The 13,608-nt window shown below is 25.5% G+C and overlaps 1 protein-coding gene across 2 annotated transcripts in view; it reads left to right on the top strand.

Moving 5' to 3' along the window:
* LOC123270306 (ecdysone receptor-like) overlaps window positions 1–13,608 on the top strand; it is a 189,051-nt gene that overhangs the window by 39,112 nt on the left and 136,331 nt on the right. For both annotated transcript variants that reach the window (XM_044736305.1, XM_044736303.1), the window contains exon 2: window positions 7,678–8,545. The gene's annotated coding sequence lies outside the window, so the exon portion shown is untranslated. The remainder of the gene's footprint in view (window positions 1–7,677; window positions 8,546–13,608) is intronic.

Genomic DNA, 13,608 nt, shown 5'->3' with positions numbered 1-13,608 from the left:
TAACTTCGCGCACATGGTGTCTGTCTATTTAAAATATTTAAACTTTTAGCATCACTAACTATTATAAGAAAACGAACGCGTGTTAACTATCAGGGGTCGAAGATTTAACCAGCTGTCCGGAAGTGTTATATTTCATGATTTCATCGTTGTCTTTCTAGTTCCTGTCTTAGAATAAATTTTTCTTTATTCAAATTTATTTTTTTTTAAGCCTTTTAGGTAATCTATATAATTAAGAGAATAAAGAAAATTTTTTTTTTGGCGTATTTATATGATAAAATGAGGTTTTTAAATTAAATTTAGTATCATTGGAAAGGTCGAGACCTGAATTAGCGCCTTTTCAATGCTTCATTTTCTTTTCTAAAATAGTTAATTTATTATGATAAGTTTTCGAAGTAGTTATAAATAGATTAGAATTTCGCGGTAAACAAAATTTGTTTATTTATTTATTTTGTTTTGTACATGTCAATGTGGTTATATGTCAAAAATTTATTTATATAATTAAGAGACTAAGAAAAAATTTTTAACGGGTATATCTTTATCGTAAATTGGTTTTGATACTTTTTCAGCGATAGTCATTTATGATTTAAATAATTCAGAGAGTAAGGAAAATTTTGTGACGAGCATATTATTAGTTTTCAAGGAATTTTTATAGTTTAATTTGGTATCATCAGAAAGGTCGAGATAAGAATTAGTGCCTTTTGGTTTTATATATTTTTTAGTAGTCAATTTTTTATGTAAAGTTTTTGGAGGAGTTTTTAATAGTTTGTTGGTTCTATAAATTTGTTCGGTCACATTTGTCCATTAAATTATTTGTAATTGATCCTGTGATAGCACTATTATTTTTAAAATTTATTTAAAAAGTACCCAAACTACTAGTGTGATTATAAATATCTAAAAATCATTAAGCCAAAGTTTTCTTATTCATAATCCGTAAATCTAGGCAGTCACATAGTAACTGCAGTGTGCAAGTCAATATTAAATTTGTTACATGATTTTCAATTAAAAAAAAAAATTGAATTAAATAATTACTGATTTAAAAAAAAAATCATTGTTCTAAATTGATAAGTATTCAAAAAATTCCTAATGATATAACAAAAAAAAAATAGTGAAAATCAAATGATCAAAAGATGGAAAATAAAATTTTTTCTTCAGACAGTTGTCTATTAAATTTTGTTGAGCTTGTTTGTTTATAAACCCCAAAGAAGATTTACTGATTTAGTAACAAAGTTTCTCTGCTTTTTCGTCAGTAAATAAAATCAGACCCCTGATTTGAAATTCCGGAGAAAGAAATAATGAAATAATTCCATAGATAATAAATTGACGATTGATCCTGTGATAGCAATATTATTTTTAAAATTTATTTAAAAAGTACCCAAACTACTAGTGTGATTATAAATATAAAAAAATAATTAAGCCAAAGTTTTCTTATTCAGAATTCATAAATTTCTGCAGTCACTACGTGACTGCAGGTTACTAGTTACTTTTAATTGTATAAAATAAAAAGTTGTTATCGCAAGACCCATTGCCCTGGATAAGTCGACGTTACCGTAGGTCTGAAACTTGATGGCGTGTCTCTGTTATTTTCTTTCATTTCTTGCTGCTTACACCCAGTCATACTCTCATACTCGAGTACAACAACTCATACAAGTACTAGTCACTATATAATGTACAATACAGTATGTGTGTGAGTTTGTAAAAGTGCGTGCATACAGCTCATCGTTTCAACCGTGTCTTCGTCACGCACGTGTTCTCACCGCCCCTTTTGCCGTCGAGTGTTCTACTACTTATATAGTATATGTCCTTTTATTGTACTATAATATACTATACTATACTCTGTTATATTATATAGGGGCTGAGCAATAGAAAATTTACGGGTATACTTTATAAGATCGCTCTCTACTTACATACTGTCGATGTGTATTGCATATTGTATATTACATAGATATATACAACGTCTTAGTATATGTCTCTATAATATAGTATAATATAATATGTTGTTGAAGTTATGAAGAGTCATTGGTGAGTATGTAACTAAACGAGATGAGAAGCATTATTCGTTGATGTAAAAAGAGGGTTCTAACTTAAAAATAACAAAAAGACTCTTTACTTGTGTTTAATGGATACATGGATATTTTTAGTGTATGCATGGAATGTTACCTTGAAATTTCTGGGTTCATTAACGAAACACTGATAGAAGAATTTAGTTCTATTTAATAAGATTTAGTTAAAGTTACTAAATGATTAGTAACAAACCTTTAATTGCCAAATATTTAGTTATAAATACTAAATCATTTATTAAAGCTCATTTATTTCCACCAAATAAATATTTAGTAGTATTTACAAATGATTTATTGCTACGCAATAAATCGTTTATTGATATTAAAGAAATTCATTTTTTAACTAATTTTATCGTACAACCTAACTTTTTTTCTCAAAATAAATTAAAATAATTAAAATAAATAATTTTAAGTAAAAATATAAGGTATTATAAAGAAAATAATCTCATTAAATTATAATTTTTTATTTGAGACATTTATAAAATTTAAAATTAAACAACTTTTTAACATATCAATAATAGACAAATTGAAAAATTCAAACTAAACTCATTAATATTGCGTCAAAAAATTTTGGGTTCAATAATTAACACTGATATATGTAAATTTAACACTTTTTCGTGTTAATTCTCTTAATTCAACACAAATAAGTGTTAAGTATTTAGCGCAAATTTTTTTCGGTGTAGTTATAGAGCGCCGGCCGCTAGGTGGCGCATGGAAAGATTCCTTCTCGCTGGTAGAGCGGGCTACTTCACTGATAGAAGAATTTAGTTCTATTTAATAAGATTTAGTTAAAGTAACTGAATAATTTAGTAACAAACCTTTAATTACCAAATATTTAGTTATAAATACTAAATCATTTATTAAAGCCCATTTATTCCCACCAAATAAATATTTAGTAGTATTTAATCAATAATTTATTGCTACGCAATAAATCGTTTATTGGTATTAAAGAAATTCATTTTTTTAGTAATTTTAGCGTACAACCTAACTTTTTTACTCAAAATAAATCAAAATAATTAAAATAAATAATTTTAAGTAAAAATATAAGGTATTATAAAGAAAATAATCTCATTAAATTATAATTTTTTATTTGAGACATTTATAAAATTGAAAATTAAACAAGTTTTTAACATATCAATAATAGACAAATTGAAAAATTCAAACTAAACTCATTAATATTGCGTCAAAAAATTTTGGGTTCAATAATTAACACTGATATATGTAAATTTAACACTTTTTCGTGTTAATTCTCTTAATTCAACACAAATAAGTGTTAAGTATTTAGCGCAAATTTTTTTCGGTGTAGTTATAGAGCGCCGGCCGCTAGGTGGCGCATGGGAAGATTCCTTCTCGCTGGTAGAGCGGGCTATTTCACTGATAGAAGAATTTAGTTCTATTTAATAAGATTTAGTTAAAGTTACTAAATGATTTAGTAACAAACCTTTAATTACCAAATATTTAGTTGTAAATACTAAATCATTTATTAAAGCTCATTTATTTCCACCAAATAAATATTCAGTAGTATTTACAAATGATTTATTGCTACGCAATAAATCGTTTATTGGTATTAAAGAAATTCATTTTTTAACTAATTTTAGCGTACAACCTAACTTTTTTACTCAAAATAAATCAAAATAATTAAAATAAATAATTTTAAGTAAAAATATAAGGTATTATAAAGAAAATAATCTCATTAAATTATAATTTTTTATTTGAGACATTTATAAAATTTAAAATGAAACAAGTTTTTAACATATCAATAATAGACAAATTGAAAAATTCAAACTAAGCTCATTAATATTACGTCAAAAAATTTTGGGTTCAATATTTAACACTTATATATGTAAATTTAACACTTTTTCGTGTTAATTCTCTTAATTCAACACAAATAAGTGTTAAGTATTTAGCGCAAATTTTTTTCGGTGTAGTTATAGAGCGCCGGCCGCTAGGTGGCGCATGGAAAGATTCCTTCTCGCTGGTAGAGCGGGCTATTTCACTGATAGAAGAATTTAGTTCTATTTAATAAGATTTAGTTAAAGTTACTGAATGATTTAGTAACAAACCTTTAATTACCAAATATTTAGTAATAGTTACTAAATCATTTATTAAAGCCCATTTATTTCCACGAAATAAATATTTAGTAGTATTTAACAAATGATTTATTGCTACGCAATAAATCGTTTATTGGTATTAAGGAAATTCATTTTTTAACTAATTTTAGCGTACAACCTAACTTTTTTTCTCAAAATAAATCAAAATAATTAAAATAAATAATTTTAAGTAAAAATATAAGGTATTATAAAGAAAATAATCTCATTAAATTATAATTTTTTATTTGAGACATTTATAAAATTGAAAATTAAACAAGTTTTTAACATATCAATAATAGACAAATTGAAAAATTCAAACTAAGCTCATTAATATTACGTCAAAAAATTTTGGGTTCAATATTTAACACTTATATATGTAAATTTAACACTTTTTCGTGTTAATTCTCTTAATTCAACACAAATAAGTGTTAAGTATTTAGCGCAAATTTTTTTCGGTGTAGTTATAGAGCGCCGGCCGCTAGGTGGCGCATGGAAAGATTCCTTCTCGCTGGTAGAGCGGGCTACTTCACTGATAGAAGAATTTAGTTCTATTTCATAAGATTTAGTTAAAGTTACTGAATGATTTAGTAACAAACCTTTAATTACCAAATATTTAGTAATAGTTACTAAATCATTTATTAAAGCCCATTTATTTTCACGAAATAAATATTTAGTAGTATTTAACAAATGATTTATTGCTACGCAATAAATCGTTTATTGGTATTAAGGAAATTCATTTTTTAACTAATTTTAGCGTACAACCTAACTTTTTTTCTCAAAATAAATCAAAATAATTAAAATAAATAATTTTAAGTAAAAATATAAGGTATTATAAAGAAAATAATCTCATTAAATTATAATTTTTTATTTGAGACATTTATAAAATTGAAAATTAAACAAGTTTTTAACATATCAATAATAGACAAATTGAAAAATTCAAACTAAGCTCATTAATATTACGTCAAAAAATTTTGGGTTCAATATTTAACACTTATATACGTAAATTTAACACTTTTTCGTGTTAATTCTCTTAATTCAACACAAATAAGTGTTAAGTATTTAGCGCAAATTTTTTTCGGTGTAGTTATAGAGCGCCGGCCGCTAGGTGGCGCATGGAAAGATTCCTTCTCGCTGGTAGAGCGGGCTACTTCACTGATAGAAGAATTTAGTTCTATTTAATAAGATTTAGTTAAAGTTACTGAATGATTTAGTAACAAACCTTTAATTACCAAATATTTAGTAATAGTTACTAAATCATTTATTAAAGCCCATTTATTTCCACGAAATAAATATTTAGTAGTATTTAACAAATGATTTATTGCTACGCGATAAATCGTTTATTGGTATTAAAGAAATTCATTTTTTAACTAATTTTAGCGTACAACCTAACTTTTTTACTCAAAATAATTAAAATAAATAATTTTAAGTAAAAATATAAGGTATTATAAAGAAAATAATCTCATTAAATTATAATTTTTTATTTGAGACATTTATAAAATTTAAAATTAAACAAGTTTATAACATATCAATAATGGACTAATTGAAAAATTTAAACTAAACTCCACTGAGAAATGACATATAAGCCATTTGGGAGTATGTGTGTTTTCAAAGGGAAAATAAATCTCCCAAAATCGAGCTGAATAAAATAATCTAAGTCAGTAAATAGTTATGTATCACATTGGAATTAAAGCATAGCCATCTACCGACAATAATTACCAAACAAATACTTAGTACCTCCTACTAAATATTATTTGGTAGAAACAAATATTTATCTTGATATAATAAAGCTTTGTTTATATTAATATAATTTATTTAGAGTAAAAAATGATTTATTAAATTGTAACAAATAATATTGATGGGTAAAAAATATTTTTTTCTCCCAAATAAATGACTAAAAATTTTGTTACTAAATCAGTTTAGTACTCCGTACTAATTCCTTCTATCAGTGTAGTTTAGAATTTTTGTTCTTTATTGTTTAACTCTCCAATACAACAGAAAATTTTTGAATTTAAAACTCCTTTGAACTTTTACATACATATGTATATGTATACATATGTGTATTAAAGAAGTAAAAGGAATATAATAGAATACATGTACAAAAGTAGAGTAGTATAGATATTCTCTCAGTATTATCGGGTAATACACCGTAACTTAGGGCTTCCTAAAAGGCGTTCAGCCGTGTGACCATTGATACACTCGAATTGAATTCTCTCAGGTTTGAGGCACGTGAGAAAATATATAATAACTATGTATTTTGCAATGGCTTATTGTATATGGAATTTTAAAAAGAACTATTGACTGTCAACGAATTATTTCATGTCGAGATTTATTACTTCAATAATATATCGCAATTTTGTTTATTTTGTTTGAAGTACACACAACTTGCTTTTAAAATAACTTCCTTTGTTATGGATGTGACATAATGGTTTTATAATACTAAAGTAGGTAGTACTGCAGTGCATAAAAAGAAAAATTGATTCAAGAAAAATATTCTCTAAATAAAATTGAAGAAGAGAAATAATTCTATTTAAAAGTATTGATTTTATCTCAAAGTTTACTTAAGGAGATCCACGCGAAGTAGTTAAATTTTTAAAACTTCCTAAAAATTCGTAAATTCAATCGACGTGGCCTGATAATTAATAAAAAAAATTGAAAAACCGTAGGTTTCCGGAATATTTATTCAAATAATTAGATTTGAAATTTGTAATTTTTACATGTAAAATAGAGATTCTACCAGCCGTGTATTTGGTTAAGAATTTAATGGAATTAACGATTTAAAAAAAATTTTATTTTCATTGAATTTGATTGAAAAAATAATAAGCTGAAGATTAAAACAATAAAAAAGTAGCTTTCCGAACGTATTACGGAGATATTTTATATTTTTTATGAAAAATCACTCGGAACTTGCGTTGTTTAAAGTCTTGTATTTGACTTGGCAACACCGCTTGCTTAGTTACCCAAAGTATAAGTAATCGCGGTTTTTTAAATGCTAGAAGATCTTAGTAATTTTAATTAGACAGTAAACATAAATAAAATTGAAGGTTAGGGACACTCTTTTTGTGTTGTCAAGTGTATACCGGTAATTCAGAGTGCTATATTTTTAATTAGTCAATTAAATGTTAATAATTATTCAATGAGTAAATTTTTCGGAAATTTTCTCAAAAATGTTATTAATTAATTTAAAAATTAATTTCAAGATAACAAAAGTATTTCTGCGTATTATTTTTTATAGACATTCTTTACACTAGGAGGGTACTTGGATTTTCTAACTAAGTATATATAAGCGTGGAATTTTTTTTGCCAATAGTTCTTGGTTCCACCGCTAGGTGGCTACGCTTTCTCGCTTCCAGAAATGTCTTACCGGAGTATATATAAGCCAAACATTTTTTTTTATTGATCATACAGTAAAAGAACTATTTACAATTAATTTTGTAATTTACAGGCAACAAATTATAGAATTTTACTTGGAACTCCTTAATTATTCCAAAAAATAATTAAAATTAATAGAAATATTTTATATTTTGTTCCAGACGGTGACTATTGAATCGACGAAAACGAAATCGATTAATTGGCGATGTGGCTCAGTGGCGAAACACGAGGAGGTGACAATTATTTCTGACCTTGCGTTTGTTGGATCCCGAATAGATGCTCGCGGATTCCACATTGGTGATTTTTTAATCACACTAAAAATTACGCATAATAACTAATAATAATCATAATAATATTTACAATAAATATTAGTTGCTATTGATCATTTAAGTAATCATTACTATTCGTAATAATAATAATAAAAATATTATTAATAATAATAATAATAATAATAAACACGGCTAAAATTATATCATATATAAATCAATAAAAGCATAAATATATATTATTATTATATTCTACCTTCTACCTTGAGATAAAATACCTCGTACCTACAAGTACCTTTAAACATCTACCTTTCACAGCGCAATAGTGCCTGAGTTACTGAATAAAAAAAAAATTAAATAAATAATTTAAAATTTCTAAAGTTAAATTTCTGGCTTTCGGAAAAATTTTAATTCTGACATTCGCGTTTAAAAAAATATAAAAAATTTACTATTGTGTAAATATTAAAATAAACTATTTTATTCTCAAACACTTAATTGATCCAGGGCAGCCGAGTACCTGCAGACAAATATATTTATAACGATTCTAAACACTACTTGATATGGAATTATTATGATTATGATGATATTAATTGATATTGATAGTGATATATTAGTAACAGTTTGATGTTTGAGATTAATTGATGAACTAGTGGCTGAAAAGCTTGTTAATACTTGATCCTTGAGGATTAGTGAGCGAATTGTGGACTTTAGTGGTATTGATTTCACTTCTACGGATATTAATTATTATCATCCTTTCATTTTGGTGAGTGATAAAAATAGATTATTCATTTTTTAGTTTTATCATTGCAATTCTTTAATTAAAATTGTGTTTAAAATTTTTTTTAACCACATTTTTTTACATATTCGTAACATATTTATAGAGTATCTTATGATTTTTTAATTTTAAATCATTACTAATTAGTAATAAGAATAAATAATAAAAATTAACAAAATTTAACAAATCAAAATTCAAGTACACTGATAGAAGGATTTAGTATGGAGTTCACAAATATAAATTTTACAAATATAAATAATGCTGTGAAGCGGGAAAGAATAGGAGTTACGGTAATTATTACGTGAAGCGTTCCACATTCACGTAACAGGATATTGGTAGGAAAGGATTGAGAAAGGAATGTGCGAGGATCATCTTAATGTGAGTTTATAGAATATGCGAGAAAAAATTATTAGATAGCTCGGACTGGGATTCGAACCCAGATCCTTCCGAAGACATGTCGGCTACTCTACCATTTGAGCTATCCGGTCTATATTTAATTAGTACTAATTAATTAGTAAAAATTATACTAATTTAGTAACAAAATTTTTAGTCATTTATTTGGGAGAAAAAAATATTTTTTACCCATCAATATTATTTGTTTCAGTTTAATAAATCATTTTTTACTCTCAATAAATTGTATTATTATAAACAAAGCTTTATTATATCAATATAAATATTTGTTTCCACTAAATAATATTTAGTAGAAGGTACTAAATATTTGTTTGATAAGTATTGTCGGTAGATGGCTATGCTTTAATTCCGAAGTGATACATAACCTATTCACTGACTTAGATTATTTTATTCAGCTCGATTTTTGGAGATTTATCTTCCCTTTGAAAACACACATACTCCCAAATGGCTTATATGTCATTTCTCAGTGGAGTTTAGTTTAAATTTTTCAATTAATCTATTATTGATATGTCAAAAACTTGTTTAATTTTAAATTTTATAAAGGTCTCAAATAAAAAATTATAATTTAATGAGATTATTTTCTTTATAATACCTTATATTTTACTTAAAATTATTTATTTTAATTATTTTGATTTATTTTGAGTAAAAAAGTTAGGTTGTACGCTAAAATTAGTTAAAAAATGAATTTCTTTAATACCAATAAACGATTTATTGCGTAGCAATAAATAATTTGTTAAATACTACTAAATATTTATTTCGTGGAAATAAATGGGCTTTAATAAATAATTTAGTAACTATTTCTAAATATTTGGTAATTAAAGGTTTGTTACTATATAATTTAGTTACTATTACTAAATCTTATTAAATAGAGATAAATCCTTCTATCAGTATAAACTGATTAAGTAACAAAATTTCTAGTCATTTATTTGAAAGAAAAAAATATTTTTTACCCATCAATATTATTTGTAACAGTTTGATAAATCATTTTTTACTCTAAATAAATTATATTATTATAAACAAAGCTTTATTATATCAATATAAATATTTGTTTCCACCAAATAATATTTAGTAGAAGGTACTAACTATTTGTTTAGTAAGTATTGTCGGTAGATGGCTATGCTTTGATTCCAATGTGATACATAACCTATTCACTTACTCAGATTATTTTATTCAGCTCGATTTTGGGAGATTTATCTTCCCTTTGAAAACACACATACTCCCAAATGGCTTATATGTCATTTCTCAGTGGAGTTTAGTTTAAATTTTTCAATTAGTCTACTATTGATATGTTATAAACTTGTTTAATTTTAAATTTTATAAAAATCTCAAATAAAAAATTATAATTTAATGAGATTATTTTCTTTATAATACCTTATATTTTAATTAAAATTATTTATTTTAATTATTTTGATTTATTTTGAGTAAAAAAGTTAGGTTGTACGCTAAAATTAGTTAAAAAATGAATTTCTTTAATACCAACAAACGATTTATTGCGTAGCAATAAATAATTTGTTAAATACTACTAAATATTTATTTGGGAGAAATAAATGGGCTTCAATAAATAATTTAGTAACTATTTCTAAATATTTGGTAATTAAAGGTTTGTAACTAAATAATTTAGTAACTATTACTAAATCTTATTAAATAGAACTAAATCCTATCAGTGTATAAGTCAAATTTATAATCCGTCTATTTCAAGTAAAACAGTAAAAAAACAACGATAATTTAGTACGCAAAAGCAAACATTTTTATCCTACTACTACATTTTTTTTCGTAAAACTCGAATCCGATTGTTGGCTCAAAGAAAACAGAAGATATAAAACAATTAATATTTTTTCCTCTCGACAATATTCGAACGCCGTATTCAGTAAAATCTGTAGACATTCTTGAAGTGAATGTACATACTGTAAATTTTGTTAGTCTCTCTATACACACATCATCCTGCAGTGTATATAAATATATATAAAGCTAGTGATAAAGTTCTAACGGATGGGATGGCGTATCCACGATCGCTGTTGGTACGTGACGGATTCACAGTGTCTACGTCGACGAGTGGCACACGATTTGCATTTTAAAATATCTCTTCGATTCTTAGAATTACAAAGCAAAAGGTACAATTGATTTTTTTCGTACAATGAATATCGGAAATTGTTTATTCATCAAAGATAAACAATTATTGAATAAAAATTTGACGCATCTTCTGCATGCAAAGTATAATAGACAATTTTTTGGTAATTTTTTAAATTCACGGTAAATTAGTTAAATAAATGTAAAATTTTTTGAACTTGAATAATTATAATTGGTCCAAGTGTTGCGTAAAAGAAAAAAAAAATAGGAAACAAGCATGGGGTCACCGATTAATTTTATCTGAAGAAATCAAAAGTCACGTTACTAAATCTCATGGAAATGAACTCCCAGTGTAGCTCCATAAAAGGAAATCAAACACAAAGAGCCGTCCGAAAATCACAATCGGCTTCGTATGATATTCCATAAAAGGTTCTGTTGGTACAAAAACAACTTAGTAAAATAATAATAAAAACAGTTTTTAATTTCGAAATAAAATGGATTGAAGAGAATAAAATGGAACGAGTTGTCAGTTCTGAAGGAAAAAAAAAATTGTTAAAAAAAGGACTTTTAAGTTAAGCAGTGAGGGAGTGTGCGTATTGATTTTCACTCCGGCTTGTCTGGATGCAGTCTACATTTTTCCCTGCACTTTTTAATAGCGACAAAAATTGTTGACGCGTAAAAATATTTCTATGGAATTTGCGGTAGTCTGGGAAAGGAATTTTTATTTCCTTTTTAATTTGTTTTAAAATGATAACAATAATATTTTTTTAAAATATTTTCGAATTACTATCATTATTATTTAAATTGAAACAGCTAAATAATAACTAGCAACCTTGCAGTCACTATATGACTGCCGAGACTTGTGAACTATAAATAAATAAAATTTTGCTTAATTAAATAATGTCTCTTGTTAAATTGCACTGTACTTTCTTAACTATTAACGTTTTTAAAGATATAAGCTCATCCCGATGTTACACTCATCAAGAGCTTTCATTTGACTACCCACATGCATTTTTGATATATTCTTCATATATACATATATTTTATATATATAAATATATAAAATATATGAAAAATTGATGTAGGTACTCAAATGAAAGGTCTCGATGAGTTTAATGTCAGGGTGAGCTTATATCTTTAAGAATATCATTAGTTTACAAGATACAATTTCAGTTCTTAATTATTCACATTTTGTAAGATATAAGCTCATTCTTATGTTATATTCATCGAGACCTTTTATTTGAGTACCTACATGGCATTTTTTATATATTTTATATATTTATTTATTTTAACAGTACATTGAACCCTACAGCAATGCCAATAATTGGGTTCCATAGAAAAGAAATGAATATAACAATTGTTATATATGGTATTAATATATATGGTATTTGTGGAATATATGAATATATAAAATATATGAAAAATTGATGTGGGTAGTCAAATAAAAGGTCTCGATGAGAGTAATATCAAGATGAGCTTATATCTTTAAAAATGTGATTAGTTGACAAAATAGCAATGTCAGTTCTTAATTATTGACATTTTAAAGATATAAGCTCATCCTGATGTTAGGCTCATCAAGAACTTTCATTTGAGTACCCACGTGCATTTTTGATATATTTTTCATATATACATATATATATATATATATATATATATATATATATATATATATATATATATATATATATATATATATATAATATATAAAATATATGAAAAATTGATGTAGGTACTCAAATGAAAGGTCTCGATGAGTTTAATGTCAGGGTGAGCTTATATTTTTAAAAATATCATTAGTTTACAAGATACAATGTCAGTTCTTAATTATTTACATTTTGTAAGATATAAGCTCATCCTTATGTTATATTCATCGAGACCTTTTATTTGAGTACCCACATGGCATTTTTTATATATATGGTATTTGTGAAATATATAAATATATAAAATATATGAAAAATTGATGTGGGTAGTCAAATAAAAGGTCTCGAAGAGAGTAATATCAAGATGAGCTTATATCTTTAAAAATGTGATTAGTTGACAAAATAGCAATGTCAGTTCTTAATTATTGACATTTTTAAAGATATAAGCTCATCCTGATGTTAGGCTCATCAAGAGCTTTCATTTGAGTACCCACGTGTATTTTTGATATATTTTTCATATATACATATATATAATATATATAAATATATAAAATATATGAAAAATTGATGTGGGTACTCAAATGAAAGCTCTCGATGAGTGTACTGTCGGGGTGAGCTTATATCTTTAAAAATGTCAATATTTCACAAGATACAACGTCATTTCTTAATTATTGATATTTTTAAAGATATAAACTCATTTCGATGTTACACTCATCGAGATCTTTCATTTGAGTACCCACATGGCATTTTTTATATATATTACATATATGGTATTTGTGAAATATATATAATATATAAAATATATGAAAAATTGATGTAGGTACTCAAATGAAAGGTCTCGATAAGTGTAACATTAGGATGAGCTTATATCTTTAAAATTGTTAATAGTTAACAAGATTCAAGGTCATTTCTTAATTATGTATCTGAAGATAA

This window comes from Cotesia glomerata, linkage group LG8 (assembly GCF_020080835.1).
Source record: "Cotesia glomerata isolate CgM1 linkage group LG8, MPM_Cglom_v2.3, whole genome shotgun sequence".
Classification (NCBI taxonomy): Eukaryota; Metazoa; Arthropoda; class Insecta; order Hymenoptera; family Braconidae; genus Cotesia; species Cotesia glomerata.
Note: the sequence above shows the minus strand (reverse complement) of the source record. Positions and strands in the feature narration are given on the sequence as shown.